The sequence below is a fragment of the Geotrypetes seraphini genome, chromosome 4 (assembly GCF_902459505.1).
Source record: "Geotrypetes seraphini chromosome 4, aGeoSer1.1, whole genome shotgun sequence".
In the NCBI taxonomy this organism is placed as follows: Eukaryota; Metazoa; Chordata; class Amphibia; order Gymnophiona; family Dermophiidae; genus Geotrypetes; species Geotrypetes seraphini.
The window spans coordinates 322017555-322041040 of record NC_047087.1 but is presented as its reverse complement, the minus strand read 5'-3'; the positions used below and the strand labels follow the sequence as shown (position 1 = coordinate 322041040).

Here is a 23486-nt window from a genome sequence, read left to right as displayed (position 1 = left end):
ATGGGGATGACGCTGGAGGTCCTTACCGCTCTAACACAAAACCAATTTCTTTTTAGATCCACAATTCAAGTCACTAGGACTCCAAAATGAGTCGATGGCACCTAACACACAGAATCAGGCAGCTGCTACTATAGAGTTCACACCATAGTTAATTACTCCCTAGATGCTTTAATGCTCTCCCACACCGAGACACCCATTAAACTCAACACCAGAATTTAGTTGATTTCCAGAACATAAGAGCTGGGGCAGAGCTAAGGTCCATCGAGCCCAGTATCCTGTTTCCAACAGAGGCCAATCCAGGTCCACAGTCCCTGTCAGAAACCCAAAGAGTAGCAACATTCCAGAGCTGAGATTGTGATGTCATAATGCCTCATTCCACCAATGCCTAAGAGCCAAACTCAGCAGTGATGTCACAATGGCTTCACTGTCTTATAATTGGCTCACATAAGAACTGATGTACTGGGACAGACCAAAAGTCCATCCATCCCAGTATCCTGTTTCCAACAGTGGCCAACCCAAGTCCCAAGTACTTAGCTAGATGATAACTAACTTACACATAGACACACAGCTATACACAGAAACATAGGAAGAACTGTGGAAAAGAAAGAGGTTGAGATCTCTACTGATAAAAAGATAGAAAACTAGACAGAATGGTAAAAGAGAAAAACACCAGAACTGCATTAGCCCAGAGGTGTCAGTCCCAAGTGATTGCTTGATGAATTGCATGGAGAGAGAAAGGATCTAGAGAATGACACGGTGAAAAAATTGGTCCCCGTCACCGCCCCGTCCCCGTCTCACCATCCCCGTCACCGCCCCGTCCCCGTCTCACCATCCCCGTCACCGCCCCGTCCCCGTCTCACCATCCTCTTCACCGCCCCGTCACCGCCACTGCCACCCCATTCACCGCCCCGTCACCGCCACTGCAATCCCATTCACTTTTCTTTATTTACGTATAAAGGAAACATTCTTTAAAACTTTAAAACTTAGTTAAATATTAGTTAATAACTATACAAAAACAAAACACGCAGAGAAAAAATTAATTAATATAAATTCCCTGACTTCCCTGCACTGTCCCCCCTTGAAGCTTCCCAGTAAACATTTTTGGATGGAGATGTCAGTTGTTTAATCTACCGACATATAAAAAAGTTGGACATATATTTTGTAACACTGGAAAAATTGTTTAAACATAAAATATCTTTGTTGACATCTCAAAATCTTCTCCCTAAAAGCTTCAAAATGATGCCTGAAGTTACCTTGGGGGTTCTGAGCACTATTAATTTTAATTTATTACAGCACTCCAGAAATATTTTTCTAATTGTTTTAACTTGGAAAAGCGAACCAGGATTGTCTTAATGAAAGGCTTATGTTTGCACTGCAGCCCTCCTGCCCTCGACGCAAACCCCCCTCCCCCCAACGACCGCCCCCCCCCAGCCGACCCGCGACCCCCCTGGCGACCCCCCCACCCCCCTTCCCCGTACCTTTGGTAGTTGGCCGGACAGACGGGAGCCAAACCCGCCTGTCCGGCAGGCAGCCAACGAAGGAATGAGGCCGGATTGGCCCATCCATCCTAAAGCTCCGCCTACTGGTGGGGCCTAAGGCGCGTGGGCCAATCAGAATAGGCCCTGGAGCCTTAGGTCCCACCTGGGGGCGCGGCCTGAGGCACATGGTCGGGTTGGGCCCATGTGCCTCAGGCCGCGCCCCCAGGTGGGACCTAAGGCTCCAGGGCCTATTCTGATTGGCCCACGCGCCTTAGGCCCCACCAGTAGGCGGAGCTTTAGGATGGATGGGCCAATCCGGCCTCATTCCTTCGTTGGCTGCCTGCCGGACAGGCGGGTTTGGCTCCCGTCTGTCCGGCCAACTACCAAAGGTACGGGGAAGGGGGGTGGGGGGGTCGTGGGGGTCGCCAGGGGGGTCGCGGGTCGGCTGGGGGGGCGGTCGGAGGTTCTTGGGGGGGGCGGTCGTTGGGGGGGAAGGGGGGTTTGCGTCGAGGGCAGGAGGGCCTGGGATCCCTCCTGCCCGTAATGTAGTGCGGGGTGGGGTTAGGGGGTCGCCGTGGCCAGGAGGGTTTGGGCTCCCTTCTGGCCCGATATTGTCGGGAAGTCGGCGGTCCTTCGGGGTGGGGGTGCGAGTGGTCCTGCCGGGGGGGGGGGATGTATCGGACGTCGGGGAGTCGGCCGGGCAAGAGGGCTTGGGCTCCCTCTTGCTCCGATCGCGGGTGCGGGTGGGAGCGCGTGCGAGCGGTCGTTCGGGGTGGGGGTGCGAGCGGTCCTGCTGGGGGGGGGTGAATCGGGCGTCGGGCGGTAAATAGCGGTTCCTAGAAGGGGGTACATTGGCCCGCGGGGACAAACCTGTTCACCGTTTCCGCGGTCGGTGAATGGCCTTGTCCCCGTCACCGCAGCGACTGCTAATTTTCTTCCCCGTTTTCGGCGGTGACCCGCGGCTTAAATGCGGTGGCCGCGGGTAAACCGTCACCGTGTCATTCTCTAAAAGGATCCTCAAATACCAAGAAATGCAGTCTGAGATCAGGAAGACGGGGCAGAACGATAAAGAAAAATTTCCCATTGTTTTGGGTTCCACAGGTTTGATCAAATATTATTTCCAGTGTTCTACACAGCACATCTTAGGAAGTCCAGAGGAGGGTTTTACGAAGAGCAATAGGAAAAAAACCTGAGAGACCAAGATCATTCTCCACATACCTTGGCTTAGGAGAGAGGTTATGTGCAAAGCCAACCCATGTGGAGAAGTTGCCTTAAGAAGCCAATGAGTGTAGGTTGTAACTACCCAAGCAAAAAAATCCAACAGGACCGCAGTAAAATGTGGAGCAACAAACAAAAACAATGCCAAGTTCATGATAAAAAAACAAGACTTTTATGTGGATAGCCCACATCTACCAGCAGGCGGAGATAGAGAAACTGATTAACAGGTGGTCCTATTGGCTGGCACTCCTCCTGTCTCATCAGTATAGCTCCTTGCCCAAGCACACGTAACCAGCAATAGGCATAGCATGTAAAAAACTTCTTTCCCATAACAAATCTCAAAATGCAATAATACAGAAAACAACCTGCCATAATAACAAACTGCGAAAGTTGCAAAAGAAAAAACCGAGAGACAATATCCAGAAAGGGTGGGGCTCTGGATTCATCTGCTGTGTCTAAGGGAAAGAAAATTAACAGGTAAGAACATAATTTTTCCTTCCCTAGCAACAACAGCAGATGAATCCAGAGACCAATGGGATGTAGCAAAGCAATCCTCAATCTGGGTGGGAAGCAAACGCCGTCTCCGCAACAACCGAAGCACAAAACGCCCCTACCGCATGCGCCCCCACATCCAAGCAGAAATGCGGAGAGAAAGAATTCTCGGAAGACCAATTAGCCGCGAGACAAATCTCCTCCAAGGAAAAAACCTCTGGGCCGAGCCCAAGAAGTAGCCATCGCTCCATCGGAATGGTCATGAAGTTCTTTCGCCAACTGCTTCCCTGCCAGCAAGCAAGCGTAAATAATGTCCTCTTGGACCCATCGAGCGATGGAGGCTTTGGACGCCGCCAAACGTTTGAGGCATCCCTTGAAGAATACAAAAAGGAGATATAAACAACTAAAAGTCGTTAGAAACCGAGCTCACGGAGAACGCTACGTACATATCAAAAAATGCAGTGAATAAAAGCACTGCTCCCCATTTCTCCTCCCAGGAAGAAGGAAGGAAAAGCGAGCATGACATAAAAGAAAGGATGACACCCTCCTAGAAAGAAATAGGGGTACCATCAAAACTGATACCCCAAATTTCGGAAATCAGAAATAGGAATCCCCGTTGAACAAGTCCTGCAACATAGAAAACTGCCACAAGAAACCCCATGTTCAACGGCACAGCCCATTAGAGTCCCAAAAGACAAGGATGAAATGAAGCCTTCGGTAAACTGAGAAGAAGTACGTGAAGATTGTACTCCAAACCGGGCTTTCTAAGAGGCGCATGAATATACCGCACTCTGTTTAGGACCTGAACTACATGAAGCTGAGAAGTAAGCGAAGAGCAATATACCTAGCCCATGTAACAAGCCAAGAATGGCACTAGAAGCTGAAGGGAATTGAACGCTAAGCCCTCGGCAATACACCTGTGCCAAAAAGGAACTCTGGAGTGTTTCAAACGTTAAGAAGCACCCAAGAAAGGAAAAACCTCCAAAAGGAAGCAGAAGCCACAGGAGAAGACGTCCGTAGCACCTGGATAAGAGAAGAAACAACCTGCTTCGCATAACCCTTACACGTCAGCCAAGATTTTTCAAAAAACTAGGTCATAATACTAAAGTAGTACAAATATCCATGTTGATCGGACCCTAGGTGAGCAAATCCGGAGATACCAGGAAACTTCTTAGTCCGGCTGTCGAAAGACTCATCAAATCCGCAAAGTAAGGATGGCGCCGCCAATCCAGAGATTCTACAAATACTGTGCCCGGAAAGCGAGCTCGAGATGGCAAATCCAAGCCATCATCAGCCAGCGGAAAACACTGAAAAAGAGAAGGCAGAAGCGAGAAAGGAGCCATGCAGCTACCCCCTCTAACTCCCACTCCCTGGGCCCGCCGAAGAAGCTAGGAAGCTTAGAATTGAGAGATGAGGCCATGAGGTCTAGGTCAAGCAGATCTCACGTCCATAAAAAGAGCTAGAACGCTTGAGCCACAAATCTCAATATCCAGGATGCAAACATTGAACAATTTGTATGGTTCAGTTGTGTGGAAAACTGGGAGCCGATACGGACCATGTTTCGAAAAACACTCCTTCCTCAGGGGTCCTGTGAGGTATTCAAACCATAAAGATTACAATTGGAAACAAAAGCGGTGAACTCCTGCGCGTTACAACATCGAAACCAAAACCTGGAAGCTACTCCACACAGAACTCAACAGTACTACTCAGGAGAGGCCTGATTCTAGAAATGGTGCTGTTATCAGGTGAGAGAAGGAAGCTGTTTTGGCAGCCAATTGGTGTGCTGATTAAACCAATTACAACCAATTGAGTTAGGCAGCAGTAGGGTGCTAGCGCAGCCTAACTTAGGGCGCCGTTAGTAGAAATCGGGCCCTATGTGTGTGCATCCTACACAGAACAAAACACCGGAGCCCAGTATGTGGGTTTCAAGAGAATTCTAGAAAAGGTGGGCATGTGACCAAATTCCACAGGCAATTTAAGTAATTAGGCACCAATATTCACGCTGTATTTCACACGTGCATCAAGCTAAGCATTATTCTACAGACATAGGAACATAGAAACCTGATGGCAGATAAAGGCCAAATGGCCCATCCAGTCTGCCCATCCGCAGTAAGCATTCTCTCTTTCTCTCTCCGAGAGATACCACCTGCCTATCCCAGGCCCTCTTGAATATGGAAACATAGAAACCTAATGGCAGATAAAGGCCAAATGGCCCATCCAGTCTGCCCATCCGCAGTAAGCATTCTCTCTTTCTCTCTCCGAGAGATCCCACGTGCCTATCCCAGGCCCTCTTGAATATAGAAACCTGATGGCAGATAAAGGCCAAATGGCCCATCCAGTCTGCCCATCCGCAGTAACCATTCTCTCTTTCTCTCTCCGAGAGATCCCACGTGCCTATCCCAGGCCCTCTTGAATATAGAAACATAGAAACCTGATGGCAGATAAAGGCCAAATGGCCCATCCAGTGTGCCCATCCGCAGTAACCATTATCTTTCTCTCTCCGAGAGATCCCACGTGCCTATCCCAGGCCCTCTTGAATATAGAAACATAGAAACCTGATGGCAGATAAAGGCCAAATGGCCCATCCAGTCTGCCCATCCGCAGTAAGCATTCTCTCTTTCTCTCTCCAAGAGATACCACCTGCCTATCCCAGGCCCTCTTGAATATGGAAACATAGAAACCTAATGGCAGATAAAGGCCAAATGGCCCATCCAGTCTGCCCATCCGCAGTAAGCATTCTCTCTTTCTCTCTCCGAGAGATCCCACGTGCCTATCCCAGGCCCTCTTGAATATAGAAACCTGATGGCAGATAAAGGCCAAATGGCCCATCCAGTCTGCCCATCCGCAGTAACCATTCTCTCTTTCTCTCTCCGAGAGATCCCACGTGCCTATCCCAGGCCCTCTTGAACATAGAAACCTGATGGCAGATAAAGGCCAAATGGCCCGTCCAGTCTGCCCATCCGCAGTAACCATTCTCTCTTTCTCTCTCCGAGAGATCCCACGTACCTATCCCAGGCCCTCTTGAATATAGAAACATAGAAACCTAATGGCAGATAAAGGCCAAATGGCCCATCCAGTCTGCCCATCCGCAGTAAGCATTCTCTCTTTCTCTCTCCGAGAGATCCCACGTGCCTATCCCAGGCCCTCTTGAATATAGAAACATAGAAACCTGATGGCAGATAAAGGCCAAATGGCCCATCCAGTCTGCCCATCCGCAGTAAGCATTCTCTCTTTCTCTCTCCGAGAGATCCCACGTGCCTATCCCAGGCCCTCTTGAATATAGAAACCTGATGGCAGATAAAGGCCAAATGGCCCATCCAGTCTGCCCATCCGCAGTAACCATTCTCTCTTTCTCTCTCCGAGAGATCCCACGTGCCTATTCCAGGCCCTCTTGAATATAGAAACCTGATGGCAGATAAAGGCCAAATGGCCCATCCAGTCTGCCCATCCGCAGTAACCATTCTCTCTTTCTCTCTCCGAGAGATCCCACGTGCCTATCCCAGGCCCTCTTGAATATAGAAACATAGAAACCTGATGGCAGATAAAGGCCAAATGGCCCATCCAGTCTGCCCATCCGCAGTAACCATTCTCTCTTTCTCTCTCCGAGAGATCCCACGTGCCTATCCCAGGCCCTCTTGAACATAGAAACCTGATGGCAGATAAAGGCCAAATGGCCCGTCCAGTCTGCCCATCCGCAGTAACCATTCTCTCTTTCTCTCTCCGAGAGATCCCACGTGCCTATCCCAGGCCCTCTTGAATATAGAAACATAGAAACCTAATGGCAGATAAAGGCCAAATGGCCCATCCAGTCTGCCCATCCGCAGTAAGCATTCTCTCTTTCTCTCTCCGAGAGATCCCACGTGCCTATCCCAGGCCCTCTTGAATATAGAAACATAGAAACCTGATGGCAGATAAAGGCCAAATGGCCCATCCAGTCTGCCCATCCGCAGTAACCATTCTCTCTTTCTCTCTCCGAGAGATCCCACGTGCCTATCCCAGGCCCTCTTGAACATAGAAACCTGATGGCAGATAAAGGCCAAATGGCCCGTCCAGTCTGCCCATCCGCAGTAACCATTCTCTCTTTCTCTCTCCGAGAGATCCCACGTACCTATCCCAGGCCCTCTTGAATATAGAAACATAGAAACCTGATGGCAGATAAAGGCCAAATGGCCCATCCAGTCTGCCCATCCGCAGTAAGCATTCTCTCTTTCTCTCTCCGAGAGATCCCACGTGCCTATCCCAGGCCCTCTTGAATATAGAAACATAGAAACCTGATGGCAGATAAAGGCCAAATGGCCCATCCAGTCTGCCCATCCGCAGTAAGCATTCTCTCTTTCTCTCTCCGAGAGATACCACCTGCCTATCCCAGGCCCTCTTGAATATGGAAACATAGAAACCTAATGGCAGATAAAGGCCAAATGGCCCATCCAGTCTGCCCATCCGCAGTAACCATTCTCTCTTTCTCTCTCCGAGAGATCCCACGTGCCTATCCCAGGCCCTCTTGAATATAGAAACCTGATGGCAGATAAAGGCCAAATGGCCCATCCAGTCTGCCCATCCGCAGTAACCATTCTCTCTTTCTCTCTCCGAGAGATCCCAAGTGCCTATCCCAGGCCCTCTTGAATATAGAAACATAGAAACCTGATGGCAGATAAAGGCCAAATGGCCCATCCAGTCTGCCCATCCGCAGTAACCATTCTCTCTTTCTCTCTCCGAGAGATCCCACGTGCCTATCCCAGGCCCTCTTGAACATAGAAACCTGATGGCAGATAAAGGCCAAATGGCCCATCCAGTCTGCCCATCCGCAGTAACCATTCTCTCTTTCTCTCTCCGAGAGATCCCACGTGCCTATCTCAGGCCCTCTTGAATATAGAAACATAGAAACCTGATGGCAGATAAAGGCCAAATGGCCCATCCAGTCTGCCCATCCGCAGTAACCATTCTCTCTTTCTCTCTCCGAGAGATCCCACGAGCCTATCCCAGGCCCTCTTGAATATAGAAACATAGAAACCTGATGGCAGATAAAGGCCAAATGGCCCATCCAGTCTGCCCATCCGCAGTAACCATTCTCTCTTTCTCTCTCCGAGAGATCCCACGTGCCTATCCCAGGCCCTCTTGAATATAGAAACATAGAAACCTGATGGCAGATAAAGGCCAAATGGCCCATCCAGTCTGCCCATCCGCAGGAACCATTCTCTCTTTCTCTCTCTGAGAGATCCCACGTGCCTATCCCAGGCCCTCTTGAATATAGAAACATAGAAACCTGATGGCAGATAAAGGCCAAATGGCCCATCCAGTCTGCCCATCCGCAGAAACGTTTCTCTCTTTCTCTCTCCTAGAGATCCCACGTGCCTATCCCAGGCCCTCTTGAATATAGAAACATAGAAACCTGATGGCAGATAAAGGCCAAATGGCCCATCCAGTCTGCCCATCCGCAGTAACCTTTCTCTCTTTCTCTCTCCGAGAGATCCCACATGCCTATCCCAGGCCCTCTTGAATATAGAAACATAGAAACCTGATGGCAGATAAAGGCCAAATGGCCCATCCAGTCTGCCCATCCACAGTAACCATTCTCTCTTTCTCTCTCCGAGAGATCCCACATGCCTATCCCAGGCCCTCTTGAATATAGAAACATAGAAACCTGATGGCAGATAAAGGCCAAATGGCCCATCCAGTCTGCCCATCCGTAGTAACCATTCTCTCTTTCTCTCTCCGAGAGATCCCACGTGCCTATCCCAGGCCCTCTTGAATATAGAAACATAGAAACCTGATGGCAGATAAAGGCCAAATGGCCCATCCAGTCTGCCCATCCGCAGTAACCATTCTCTCTTTCCTCTCTCCGAGAGATCCCACGTGCCTATCCCAGGCCCTCTTGAATATAGAAACCTGATGGCAGATAAAGGCCAAATGGCCCATCCAGTCTGCCCATCCGCAGGAACCATTCTCTCTTTCTCTCTCCGAGAGATCCCACGTGCCTATCCCAGGCCCTCTTGAATATAGAAACATAGAAACCTGATGGCAGATAAAGGCCAAATGGCCCATCCAGTCTGCCCATCCGCAGGAACCATTCTCTCTTTCTCTCTCCGAGAGATCCCACGTGCCTATCCCAGGCCCTCTTGAATATAGAAACATAGAAACCTGATGGCAGATAAAGGCCAAATGGCCCATCCAGTCTGCCCATCCGCAGGAACCATTCTCTCTTTCTCTCTCCGAGAGATCCCACGTGCCTATCTCAGGCCCTCTTGAATATAGAAACATAGAAACCTGATGGCAGATAAAGGCCAAATGGCCCATCCAGTCTGCCCATCCGCAGTAACCATTCTCTCTTTCTCTCTCCGAGAGATCCCACATGCCTATCCCAGGCCCTCTTGAATATAGAAACATAGAAACCTGATGGCAGATAAAGGCCAAATGGCCCATCCAGTCTGCCCATCCGCAGGAACCATTCTCTCTTTCTCTCTCCGAGAGATCCCACGTGCCTATCTCAGGCCCTCTTGAATATAGAAACATAGAAACCTGATGGCAGATAAAGGCCAAATGGCCCATCCAGTCTGCCCATCCGCAGTAACCATTCTCTCTTTCTCTCTCCGAGAGATCCCACGTGCCTATCCCAGGCCCTCTTGAACATAGAAACCTGATGGCAGATAAAGGCCAAATGGCCCATCCAGTCTGCCCATCCGCAGTAACCATTCTCTCTTTCTCTCTCCGAGAGATCCCACGTGCCTATCTCAGGCCCTCTTGAATATAGAAACATAGAAACCTGATGGCAGATAAAGGCCAAATGGCCCATCCAGTCTGCCCATCCGCAGTAACCATTCTCTCTTTCTCTCTCCGAGAGATCCCACGAGCCTATCCCAGGCCCTCTTGAATATAGAAACATAGAAACCTGATGGCAGATAAAGGCCAAATGGCCCATCCAGTCTGCCCATCCGCAGTAACCATTCTCTCTTTCTCTCTCCGAGAGATCCCACGTGCCTATCCCAGGCCCTCTTGAATATAGAAACATAGAAACCTGATGGCAGATAAAGGCCAAATGGCCCATCCAGTCTGCCCATCCGCAGGAACCATTCTCTCTTTCTCTCTCTGAGAGATCCCACGTGCCTATCCCAGGCCCTCTTGAATATAGAAACATAGAAACCTGATGGCAGATAAAGGCCAAATGGCCCATCCAGTCTGCCCATCCGCAGAAACGTTTCTCTCTTTCTCTCTCCTAGAGATCCCACGTGCCTATCCCAGGCCCTCTTGAATATAGAAACATAGAAACCTGATGGCAGATAAAGGCCAAATGGCCCATCCAGTCTGCCCATCCGCAGTAACCTTTCTCTCTTTCTCTCTCCGAGAGATCCCACATGCCTATCCCAGGCCCTCTTGAATATAGAAACATAGAAACCTGATGGCAGATAAAGGCCAAATGGCCCATCCAGTCTGCCCATCCACAGTAACCATTCTCTCTTTCTCTCTCCGAGAGATCCCACATGCCTATCCCAGGCCCTCTTGAATATAGAAACATAGAAACCTGATGGCAGATAAAGGCCAAATGGCCCATCCAGTCTGCCCATCCGTAGTAACCATTCTCTCTTTCTCTCTCCGAGAGATCCCACGTGCCTATCCCAGGCCCTCTTGAATATAGAAACATAGAAACCTGATGGCAGATAAAGGCCAAATGGCCCATCCAGTCTGCCCATCCGCAGTAACCATTCTCTCTTTCCTCTCTCCGAGAGATCCCACGTGCCTATCCCAGGCCCTCTTGAATATAGAAACCTGATGGCAGATAAAGGCCAAATGGCCCATCCAGTCTGCCCATCCGCAGGAACCATTCTCTCTTTCTCTCTCCGAGAGATCCCACGTGCCTATCCCAGGCCCTCTTGAATATAGAAACATAGAAACCTGATGGCAGATAAAGGCCAAATGGCCCATCCAGTCTGCCCATCCGCAGGAACCATTCTCTCTTTCTCTCTCCGAGAGATCCCACGTGCCTATCCCAGGCCCTCTTGAATATAGAAACATAGAAACCTGATGGCAGATAAAGGCCAAATGGCCCATCCAGTCTGCCCATCCGCAGGAACCATTCTCTCTTTCTCTCTCCGAGAGATCCCACGTGCCTATCTCAGGCCCTCTTGAATATAGAAACATAGAAACCTGATGGCAGATAAAGGCCAAATGGCCCATCCAGTCTGCCCATCCGCAGTAACCATTCTCTCTTTCTCTCTCCGAGAGATCCCACATGCCTATCCCAGGCCCTCTTGAATATAGAAACATAGAAACCTGATGGCAGATAAAGGCCAAATGGCCCATCCAGTCTGCCCATCCGCAGGAACCATTCTCTCTTTCTCTCTCCGAGAGATCCCACGTGCCTATCTCAGGCCCTCTTGAATATAGAAACATAGAAACCTGATGGCAGATAAAGGCCAAATGGCCCATCCAGTCTGCCCATCCGCAGTAACCATTCTCTCTTTCTCTCTCCGAGAGATCCCACGTGCCTATCCCAGGCCCTCTTGAATATAGAAACATAGAAACCTGATGGCAGATAAAGGCCAAATGGCCCATCCAGTCTGCCCATCCGCAGTAACCATTCTCTCTTTCTCTCTCCGAGAGATCCCACGAGCCTATCCCAGGCCCTCTTGAATATAGAAACATAGAAACCTGATGGCAGATAAAGGCCAAATGGCCCATCCAGTCTGCCCATCCACAGTAACCATTCTCTCTTTCTCTCTCCGAGAGATCCCACGTGCCTATCCCAGGCCCTCTTGAATATAGAAACATAGAAACCTGATGGCAGATAAAGGCCAAATGGCCCATCCAGTCTGCCCATCCGCAGAAACGTTTCTCTCTTTCTCTCTCCTAGAGATCCCACGTGCCTATCCCAGGCCCTCTTGAATATAGAAACATAGAAACCTGATGGCAGATAAAGGCCAAATGGCCCATCCAGTCTGCCCATCCGCAGTAACCTTTCTCTCTTTCTCTCTCCGAGAGATCCCACATGCCTATCCCAGGCCCTCTTGAATATAGAAACATAGAAACCTGATGGCAGATAAAGGCCAAATGGCCCATCCAGTCTGCCCATCCGCAGGAACCATTCTCTCTTTCTCTCTCCGAGAGATCCCACGTGCCTATCTCAGGCCCTCTTGAATATAGAAACATAGAAACCTGATGGCAGATAAAGGCCAAATGGCCCATCCAGTCTGCCCATCCGCAGGAACCATTCTCTCTTTCTCTCTCCGAGAGATCCCACGTGCCTATCTCAGGCCCTCTTGAATATAGAAACATAGAAACCTGATGGCAGATAAAGGCCAAATGGCCCATCCAGTCTGCCCATCCGCAGTAACCATTCTCTCTTTCTCTCTCCGAGAGATCCCACATGCCTATCCCAGGCCCTCTTGAATATAGAAACATAGAAACCTGATGGCAGATAAAGGCCAAATGGCCCATCCAGTCTGCCCATCCGCAGGAACCATTCTCTCTTTCTCTCTCCGAGAGATCCCACGTGCCTATCCCAGGCCCTCTTGAATATAGAAACATAGAAACCTGATGGCAGATAAAGGCCAAATGGCCCATCCAGTCTGCCCATCCACAGTAACCATTCTCTCTTTCTCTCTCCGAGAGATCCCACGTGCCTATCCCAGGCCCTCTTGAATATAGAAACATAGAAACCTGATGGCAGATAAAGGCCAAATGGCCCATCCAGTCTGCCCATCCGCAGTAAGCATTCTCTCTTTCTCTCTCCGAGAGATCGCACGAGCCTATCCCAGGCCCTCTTGAATATAGAAACATAGAAACCTGATGGCAGATAAAGGCCAAATGGCCCATCCAGTCTGCCCATCCACAGTAACCATTCTCTCTTTCTCTCTCCGAGAGATCCCACGTGCCTATCCCAGGCCCTCTTGAATATAGAAACATAGAAACCTGATGGCAGATAAAGGCCAAATGGCCCATCCAGTCTGCCCATCCGCAGGAACCATTCTCTCTTTCTCTCTCTGAGAGATCCCACGTGCCTATCCCAGGCCCTCTTGAATATAGAAACATAGAAACCTGATGGCAGATAAAGGCCAAATGGCCCATCCAGTCTGCCCATCCGCAGAAACCTTTCTCTCTTTCTCTCTCCGAGAGATCCCACGTGCCTATCCCAGGCCCTCTTGAATATAGAAACATAGAAACCTGATGGCAGATAAAGGCCAAATGGCCCATCCAGTCTGCCCATCCGCAGTAACCTTTCTCTCTTTCTCTCTCCGAGAGATCCCACATGCCTATCCCAGGCCCTCTTGAATATAGAAACATAGAAACCTGATGGCAGATAAAGGCCAAATGGCCCATCCAGTCTGCCCATCCACAGTAACCATTCTCTCTTTCTCTCTCCGAGAGATCCCACATGCCTATCCCAGGCCCTCTTGAATATAGAAACATAGAAACCTGATGGCAGATAAAGGCCAAATGGTCCATCCAGTCTGCCCATCCGCAGTAACCATTCTCTCTTTCCTCTCTCCGAGAGATCCCACGTGCCTATCCCAGGCCCTCTTGAATATAGAAACCTGATGGCAGATAAAGGCCAAATGGCCCATCCAGTCTGCCCATCCGCAGGAACCATTCTCTCTTTCTCTCTCCGAGAGATCCCACGTGCCTATCCCAGGCCCTCTTGAATATAGAAACATAGAAACCTGATGGCAGATAAAGGCCAAATGGCCCATCCAGTCTGCCCATCCGCAGGAACCATTCTCTCTTTCTCTCTCCGAGAGATCCCACGTGCCTATCTCAGGCCCTCTTGAATATAGAAACATAGAAACCTGATGGCAGATAAAGGCCAAATGGCCCATCCAGTCTGCCCATCCGCAGTAACCATTCTCTCTTTCTCTCTCCGAGAGATCCCACGTGCCTATCCCAGGCCCTCTTGAATATAGAAACATAGAAACCTGATGGCAGATAAAGGCCAAATGGCCCATCCAGTCTGCCCATCCGCAGTAACCATTCTCTCTTTCTCTCTCCGAGAGATCCCACGAGCCTATCCCAGGCCCTCTTGAATATAGAAACATAGAAACCTGATGGCAGATAAAGGCCAAATGGCCCATCCAGTCTGCCCATCCACAGTAACCATTCTCTCTTTCTCTCTCCGAGAGATCCCACGTGCCTATCCCAGGCCCTCTTGAATATAGAAACATAGAAACCTGATGGCAGATAAAGGCCAAATGGCCCATCCAGTCTGCCCATCCGCAGGAACCATTCTCTCTTTCTCTCTCTGAGAGATCCCACGTGCCTATCCCAGGCCCTCTTGAATATAGAAACATAGAAACCTGATGGCAGATAAAGGCCAAATGGCCCATCCAGTCTGCCCATCCGCAGTAACCTTTCTCTCTTTCTCTCTCCGAGAGATCCCACGTGCCTATCCCAGGCCCTCTTGAATATAGAAACATAGAAACCTGATGGCGGATAAAGGCCAAATGGCCCATCCAGTCTGCCCATCCGCAGTAACCATTCTCTCTTTCTCTCTACGAGAGATCCCACGTGCCTATCCCAGGCCCTCTTGAATATAGAAACATAGAAACCTGATGGCAGATAAAGGCCAAATGGCCCATCCAGTCTGCCCATCCGCAGAAACGTTTCTCTCTTTCTCTCTCCGAGAGATCCCACGTGCCTATCCCAGGCCCTCTTGAATATAGAAACATAGAAACCTGATGGCAGATAAAGGCCAAATGGCCCATCCAGTCTGCCCATCCGCAGTAACCTTTCTCTCTTTCTCTCTCCGAGAGATCCCACATGCCTATCCCAGGCCCTCTTGAATATAGAAACATAGAAACCTGATGGCAGATAAAGGCCAAATGGCCCATCCAGTCTGCCCATCCACAGTAACCATTCTCTCTTTCTCTCTCCGAGAGATCCCACATGCCTATCCCAGGCCCTCTTGAATATAGAAACATAGAAACCTGATGGCAGATAAAGGCCAAATGGTCCATCCAGTCTGCCCATCCGCAGTAACCATTCTCTCTTTCCTCTCTCCGAGAGATCCCACGTGCCTATCCCAGGCCCTCTTGAATATAGAAACCTGATGGCAGATAAAGGCCAAATGGCCCATTCAGTCTGCCCATCCGCAGGAACCATTCTCTCTTTCTCTCTCCGAGAGATCCCACGTGCCTATCCCAGGCCCTCTTGAATATAGAAACATAGAAACCTGATGGCAGATAAAGGCCAAATGGCCCATCCAGTCTGCCCATCCGCAGTAACCATTCTCTCTTTCTCTCTCCGAGAGATCCCACATGCCTATCCCAGGCCCTCTTGAATATAGAAACATAGAAACCTGATGGCAGATAAAGGCCAAATGGCCCATCCAGTCTGCCCATCCGCAGTAACCATTCTCTCTTTCTCTCTCCGAGAGATCCCACATGCCTATCCCAGGCCCTCTTGAATATAGAAACATAGAAACCTGATGGCAGATAAAGGCCAAATGGCCCATCCAGTCTGCCCATCCGCAGTAACCATTCTCTCTTTCTCTCTCCGAGAGATCCCACGTCCCTATCCCAGGCCCTCTTGAATATAGAAACATAGAAACCTGATGGCAGATAAAAGCCAAATGGCCCATCCAGTCTGCCCATCCGCAGTAACCATTCTCTCTTTCTCTCTCTGAGAGATCCCACGTGCCTATCCCAGGCCCTCTTGAATATAGAAACATAGAAACCTGATGGCAGATAAAAGCCAAATGGCCCATCCAGTCTGCCCATCCGCAGTAACCATTCTCTCTTTCTCTCTTCGAGAGATCCCACGTGCCTATCCCAGGCCCTCTTGAATATAGAAACATAGAAACCTGATGGTAGATAAAGGCCAAATGGCCCATCCAGTCTGCCCATCCGCAGTAACATTCTCTCTTTCTCTCCGAGAGATACCACGTGCCTATCCCAGGCCCTCTTGAATATAGAAACATGGAAACTTGACGGCAGATAAAGGCCAAATGGCGAAACAAAAAAGGGACCCAGGCCTAGTGGGGGGGGGGGGGGGGTGAGAGGCATTCACATAAGAAGTTCACACTATTACAGAATTTAGAGGCTCTAATTTAGGGTGTAGCTGGTATAGATTTGGGTGCAAATCCTCTGTAAACTGTCCAACCTGGAGCATCATTTATAGAATGGCACGAAGCCACCATTTACTGAATTTAGTCCAGACAAACCAACGCACAGCCACACTCGCAACACCAGAAGCCAGTGTAGGTGGTTTATAGACACCCTACACACACAGCTACGGAAACAATTGAAAACCAGCACCCAATGTTTGTGTTGAACCCAAGAGCAGAGACCACAGGTTCACACACAGTAACGCTCACAACTCAACAGAAGAATCCAATGTGTGCGGAGCCACGTATACACACACAAAAACAGAAGCTTGTGCTTCTAGGCCAGAGAGACCCTCGCTACATAGAGGGAAGAGCTGATTAGACTGGCCCGGCCGACTGGCCCTTTCCTACGTCAGCTGCTATCTAAGCCTAGGTTTTGTAAAGTATTACATGGAAATCTTCACCCAGAACACAATGCAAGAAATCAAGTGTCAGGCAGGTCGCTGCAGACCGTAATCCTCGGTCTCTGGACATGTGCCACTGAGATCAATACAGCTACCCCCCCCCCCCACACACCCCCATGTGGTCAGGCAGTTCACTGAGCCTCAGTCTCTCAGCTTTGTCAACCAGCTCACTACAGACCCCCAAGGCTCAGCATTTGCATATATATCAAGCAGGTCCCTCCCTAGAGACCCTAAGCCTCAGATCCTGAAGCAGCTCTCTAAGCTGAGCCTCAGAGACCCCATTCCGCCTTCTTTTAGATGTGTCATGCAGGTCACTGAAGACCCCAAGCATCAGCCTCTGGGATAAAAGAGGCAGGGCAAAGATGAAATGCACTTACATTGTCTCTGAATGTTCTGTGGCCTGGTCCTGCTGCAAAGCGGACTGTGTTCCTCCCATTCTCAGCCTGTCCTTCGGCTGCAGCTGTCTGTAGCTCCAGGAAGGCTCCTGGCAGCGAGGGCTGGGCCAGCAGAGGCGATGGGACAATACAGTATACCAGGGAAACTGCTTACATCAGGACCGGAAAAATGTCCCCAGCAGCCGCAGCCGCTCCCCTCAGAAGAGCTGCCAGTCTGCCAGCCAGACCCAATAGAATCTGAAATGGAAGGATGAAAGAATCCCGTCTCCTGAACAATATCACGGTGACATCAGCAGCTACAGAGCAGGAACAGCCTGGGAAAACAGCAGCACTGGCAACAGAAAGGCATTCCAGACCCTCCCTCTCATCATAGAGACCGCCAACCTCCTCCTCCTCTCCAGCACCTGCCGAGAGACATCCTGGACTCTCCCTCTGATCATAGAGTGACAGCCTCCTCCTCCTCTCCAGCACCTGCAGAGACATTCTGGACCCTCGTTCTGATTACAGAGACCGTCAGCCTCCTCCTTCTCTCCAGCACCTGTAAAGAGACATCCTGGACCCTCCCTCTGATCAAAAAGACTACCAGCCTCCTCCTCCTCTCCAGCACCTGCAGAGACATTCTGGACCCTCGTTCTGATTACAGAAACAGTCAGCCTCCTCCTTCTCTCCAGCACCTGTAAAGAGACATCCTGGACCCTCCCTCTGATCAAAAAGACTACCAGCCTCCTCCTCCTCTCCAGTACCTGCAGAGACATTCTGGACCCTCGTTCTGATTACAGAGACCGTCTGCCTCCTCCTTCTCTCCAGCACCTGTAGAGAGACATCCTGGACCCTCCCTCTGATCAAAAAGACTACCAGCCTCCTCCTCCTCTCCAGCACTTGCAAAGAGACATCCCGGACCCTCACAGAGACCGCCAACCTCCTCCTCCTCTCAAGCACCTGCCAAGAGACATCCTGGACTCTCTCTCTGATTATACAGTGACAGCCTCCTCCTCCTCTCCAGAACCTGAAGAGACATCCCAAACCCTCCCTCTGATCACAGAGACCGCCAGCCTCCTCTCCATCACCTGCAAAGAGACATCCTGGACTCTCCCTCTGATCATAGAGTGACAGCCTCCTCCTCCTCTCCAGCATTTGCAGAGAGACATCCCGGACCCTCCTTCTGATCACAGAGACCACCAGCCTCCTCCTCCTCTCCAGCACCTGCAGAGAGACATCCTGGACTCTCCCTCTGATCATAGAGTGACAGCCTCCTCCTCCTCTCCAGTACCTGCAGAGACATTCTGGACCCTCGTTCTGATTACAGAGACCGTCTGCCTCCTCCTTCTCTCCAGCACCTGTAGAGAGACATCCTGGACCCTCCCTCTGATCAAAAAGACTACCAGCCTCCTCCTCCTCTCCAGCACTTGCAAAGAGACATCCCGGACCCTCACAGAGACCGCCAACCTCCTCCTCCTCTCAAGCACCTGCCAAGAGACATCCTGGACTCTCTCTCTGATTATACAGTGACAGCCTCCTCCTCCTCTCCAGAACCTGAAGAGACATCCCAAACCCTCCCTCTGATCACAGAGACCGCCAGCCTCCTCTCCATCACCTGCAAAGAGACATCCTGGACTCTCCCTCTGATCATAGAGTGACAGCCTCCTCCTCCTCTCCAGCATTTGCAGAGAGACATCCCGGACCCTCCTTCTGATCACAGAGACCACCAGCCTCCTCCTCCTCTCCAGCACCTGCAGAGAGACATCCAAATCCCTCCCTCTGATCACAGAGACCACCAGCCTCCTCTCCATCACCTGCAAAGAGACATCCTGGACTCTCCCTCTGATCATAGAGTGACAGCCTCCTCCTCCTCCTCCTCTCCAGCACCTGCAGAGACATCCTGGACCCTTCTTATGACCACAGAGACTGTCAACCTCCTCCTCCTCTCCAGCACAGGCAGAGAGACACCCTGGACCCTCCCTCTGATCACAGAGACCGCCAACCTCTTCCTCATCACTTGATAGTTTTTTAAAAATCTTCTATGGATAGGTCAATCGTTGCGTTCAATTTGGGTTTGTCTAGCTTGCTGTAATCATGATAGCTATAGGTTTTTTTCTCTCCCTGATGGCCATTAGCAGTGCATTTTGGGACAGGCTCGATTTTGTGATATTCTACTGAAATCCATAAGTAGTGACTGTAGGTGTGTAACCAAACCCGCGCTCTGATTACAGAGAAACATCCTGGACCTTCCCTCTGATCACAAAGACCGCCAGCCTCCTCCTCCTCTCCAGCACCTGCAAAGAGACATCCTGGTTCCTCCCTCTGATCACAGAGAGTGATAGCCTCCTCCTCCTGTCTAGAACCTGTAGAGAAACATCTTGAACCCTCTTTCAGATCACAAAGATTGCCAACCTCTTTCTCCTCTCTAACACCTATAAACAAACATCCCAAACCCTCTCCAGATTATACACACTGATAGAATGTTCCTTCCAAGATCCTGAAGAGAGGCATCTCAGACTTCCCCCTGATCACAGAAATGGGCAGCCTTGTTTTCTCCAGAACCTGGAGAGACATCCCAGAATCTGTCTGTGATCACACAAAGTATTCTTATGTTCAAGTCCCTCCCTCTGATCAAAGCCTTCTCCTAGTCTCTTCCTCTGATCAGAGACTGCCAGCCTCCTCCTTCCCAATGCCTATAGAGAGATACCCTAAAGTTCATCACAGAATCTGACAGCCCTATTTCTCCTTAGCCCACGCTGAGAGACAGCCAGGCCTCTCCTGCTGTGCCGAGGTTGCCATCCTCAGTCCTCAGGAACTGCAAAGAAGAGAATTTGTCCTCAATCCCTGTGGGATCTATCTCCATCCCTGCCCCATCCCTGCAAGCTCTGTCATCTGCACAAGCCATAAGTGTTGCTTGCAAGGATGGGGAGGGGACAGAGATGGAGACAGATCCCACGGGGACAAATTTGTTCCTGTGTCATTCTCTACTGCAGAGTATCTGGGGCTTTCCCTCCCATCCAATAAACTACTAGCTCAACCACTTTCTACCCATGATACACTACAACAACTGTACACTTGTCACTCAACTAAAGTCAGTGGTAATCTATGGATGGGTGGATTATAAATATTTTTAAATATATAAACCTTTAAATAAGTAGGTTTTCCTTGGAAGCCTTTCTTAAGTAATAAAAAGAGGTTCCAATAAATCCATTTCTTTCAATTCATTTATTTCTCTATATTTAGCCGAGGCCTTTTCAGTGGTACCTCAAGGTGAGTTGTGTTCAGGTACAGGAAAGAGAAGTAACATAACATCAATCATACTTAAATAAAAGTAGATTTATAGAAACACATACAAAGGAGTGTGGTATTATGCAAACACATCACCCGTTGGTAACTCCAAAGGCCATCTCAACCATCCAGGTCTTTGTGGCCTTCTTAACTTTCTGCAGGGACAGTTTTCCTCTGATGTTCACTAGAAGTTTATTCCAAGTAAAAGAGGTAAACGAAGGTCTCTGATCATTCAAAGAAGAGAGGAAACGAGTAGGAATGGAAGTACCTATCCAGCAAACCTTAACCATAACTTAAGCTGCAAGGAGCCAGCAAGGTTCCTTTAAAACAGGAGTGAAGTGGTTAGAAACATAGAAACATAGAAAGATGACGGCAGAAAAGGGCTACAGCCCATCAAGTCTGCCCACTCTTCTGACCCACCCCATCAAGTCTGAGTGCTAATGACCCAGATCCTTAGCTCGACCCCCATAGGGATCCCACGTGGATGTCCCATTTATTCTTAAAGTCTAGCACGCTGGTGGCCTTGACCACCTGCACCGGAAGTTTGTTCCAGTGATCTACAACCCTTTCTGTGAAGAAATACTTCCTGGTGTCACCATCCACTAATGACCAGGAATCTCTTCCTACTCCTTTTTATTGTACATTCCTAACTTGTTAACTTCAAAGACTTCACATTGTTTATACCTCTGATTAACTGATGTGAACCGCCTAGAACTCACTGGGGATGGCGGTATACAAAATAAATTATTATTATTACTGGAAGGAGGGATGCCCAGTCCCTCCTGCCAGAACCCCATCCCCAGAACCCCCTACCTTAAATTGTTGGCCGCCTGGAGGGTCTGAGATGTCGCTCTGCCTCCAGCCGGCTGGCCTGCCATCTCGCGAATGGTGGGCTTGGCCCTTCCCAGTGCATTGTGGGATGCACCAGAGAGGGGCTTAGGACCTGATTGGCCCAGGCACTTAAGGTCCCTCCCGTAGGAGGGGCCTTAGGCACCTTGGCCAACCAGAATCTGAGGGACTGAGTTTGAGAATTAGGGTCAGAACTGGGAGAGAAAAGGTGGGGAGAGAAGAGCAGTGAATGGACAATGGCATTATGATCTCAAATTCCGTCATGCTGGGGATGGCTGTTTAGTAACTGGGAAGACTGGGTGAGCTGTGGTACACTTTTCCTCATGACAGTTTCATTCTAAAGTCACTATCACTGGGGAACTGGGTGGAGGGGAAAGGAAAAGAGGAAGAAAGGCAGCTCTTTTATGCTCATTTGAGACAGGATATGAGCGTTCATCTTGTCTATGTTTTGATTTTTGGCCCACTGCAGTGTCCTGGTGCTTCTTTCAAGGGAATGTCCTGTCTTCATTATCACTTTCTGCGGAGGGAATTTCTGCACAGAATTCCAAGGAGTCAGATGTATCTCAGTCTTTGGTTTCTGCAACCTTGCACTTCTTGTAGAGACAGGTTTTGTGGAACTCCCAGTTCAATTGTTGTCTGGACATGCCTAATTTGTGGAGCCTTATTCTTCATCTGTAAAGGGTCTTTTTTGTGTGTTATGTTATTCTAGGTAACCCTGGAGCTCACCTTGCAGGAGGCTGGCCTCAGTACGCTTTCAGGTTTCGGGGGGGGGAACGCTCTGGAATCAGGGTTCTAGGATCTAGAATCTTAGGTTGGGAGGAAGGAGGTTCATGGGCGGGGTTGTGTTGATCGGTGCGGGGATCTGGGGGGATTGGGCACCTCTCCTGCCTTGATCGTTGTGGGGGGTGGGGGGATGACGGTTCCAGGATTCTGTAACCGGCATTGTTTTTGACAGACGCCAATTACAGAATCCTGCTTTTAGGTGAAGGACTGGCCCCTCCTTTGACTAAAAGATCTTGTTTTGGGCGTTTGGGACTTGGGCGATTTTGTGGTTGGGAATGTGTCTTAAGGATAGAAGTAGTGGTGGTTTGGGCGATTAAACTAGTGAACGTAGAGGTAGAAACATAGAAACATAGAAAGATGACGGCAGATAAGGGCTACAGCCCATCAAGTCTGCCCACCCTATTGACCCTCCCTATTAAGTCTAATGACCCCCTTAAGTATGATTGTAATTATACTTCCACTCTACTGACCCGCTCTTTCAAGTCTATACCTTAGTGACCCTATCCCTTGGCATGACCCTCGTAGGGATCCCACATAGGTATCCCATTTTTTCTTGAAGTAGGCCATTCTCAAAAACAACCTCATTTTGGATGGGGTTTTTTTTGAGAATGGACATGTCCCTGTTGCCTACTTTCTGTGTCTAGTGACTTAGGCCAAGAGGGGACTTAGACGTGTCTTTTGATTATGCCCCTCCACGTATGTTTAACCTGTAACCCGAATTAAAATAAATAATTATATATGTTTATAGAGGTTAATGATATAAATAAGTCAAATGAAGGGATAGAGGGTTGAGTCAACCAAAGGATAGACTAGGTAATTGTCTCTGAGATGTCCAGCATCTATGAACATGGACAAATCAATCTAATTCCTTGACTTTAGTTCATTTATTCTACCATCATCAGATGTCCATCCAGTCCTCTCAGGAGAGCTCAGAACGGGTTACAAGTTTACATACATAATAAAGCCTAGTAAAATATAACATGACGAGCATTGCACGGCAAACACAGGATGGCAGCTTAGCCTGACAGACAGTCCTATATACAAGTGTGGCACACATGGCTTCGCGGTGTAGAAGTTTTAAATAAACAAGAAATATAACAGCCTTGCCAACAAAGTGACTCATATCCAACTGCAACAAGAATATAAGAACAGAAGCCCGTTCTCACAGTGGCCAATCCAGGTTCCTAGTAAACAACACCACTGCCAACATGGGAACCTATATCCAACTGTATCAACAATAACGGCACCGTCAACATACAAACCCAAATCCAGCACTGCCAACACACTAACCCATACACAACTTCAACAGTTTAATCGCCCATAAATGTGTAGGGCCAAGAAAGGTACTACTGGTAACTGTTATTTCTCCATCTATAATCTATAAATGCAATCCTCTTACCAGTCACCCCATCCAAGGTCTGCAACATGCAAGAATGTAATTGCCTTTACTGGTACCGCACTTTAATTACCCATACTAAATCCCTAGACAACTTGTGTGAAGTAGTGGAGG

The 23486-nt window shown here is 49.3% G+C and overlaps 1 protein-coding gene across 10 annotated transcripts in view; it reads right to left on the bottom strand.

The window, feature by feature from the left end:
• Window positions 1-23486, bottom strand: part of TACC2 (transforming acidic coiled-coil containing protein 2) — a 206163-nt gene that overhangs the window by 100900 nt on the left and 81777 nt on the right. The gene's annotated exons all lie outside the window — the stretch shown is intronic.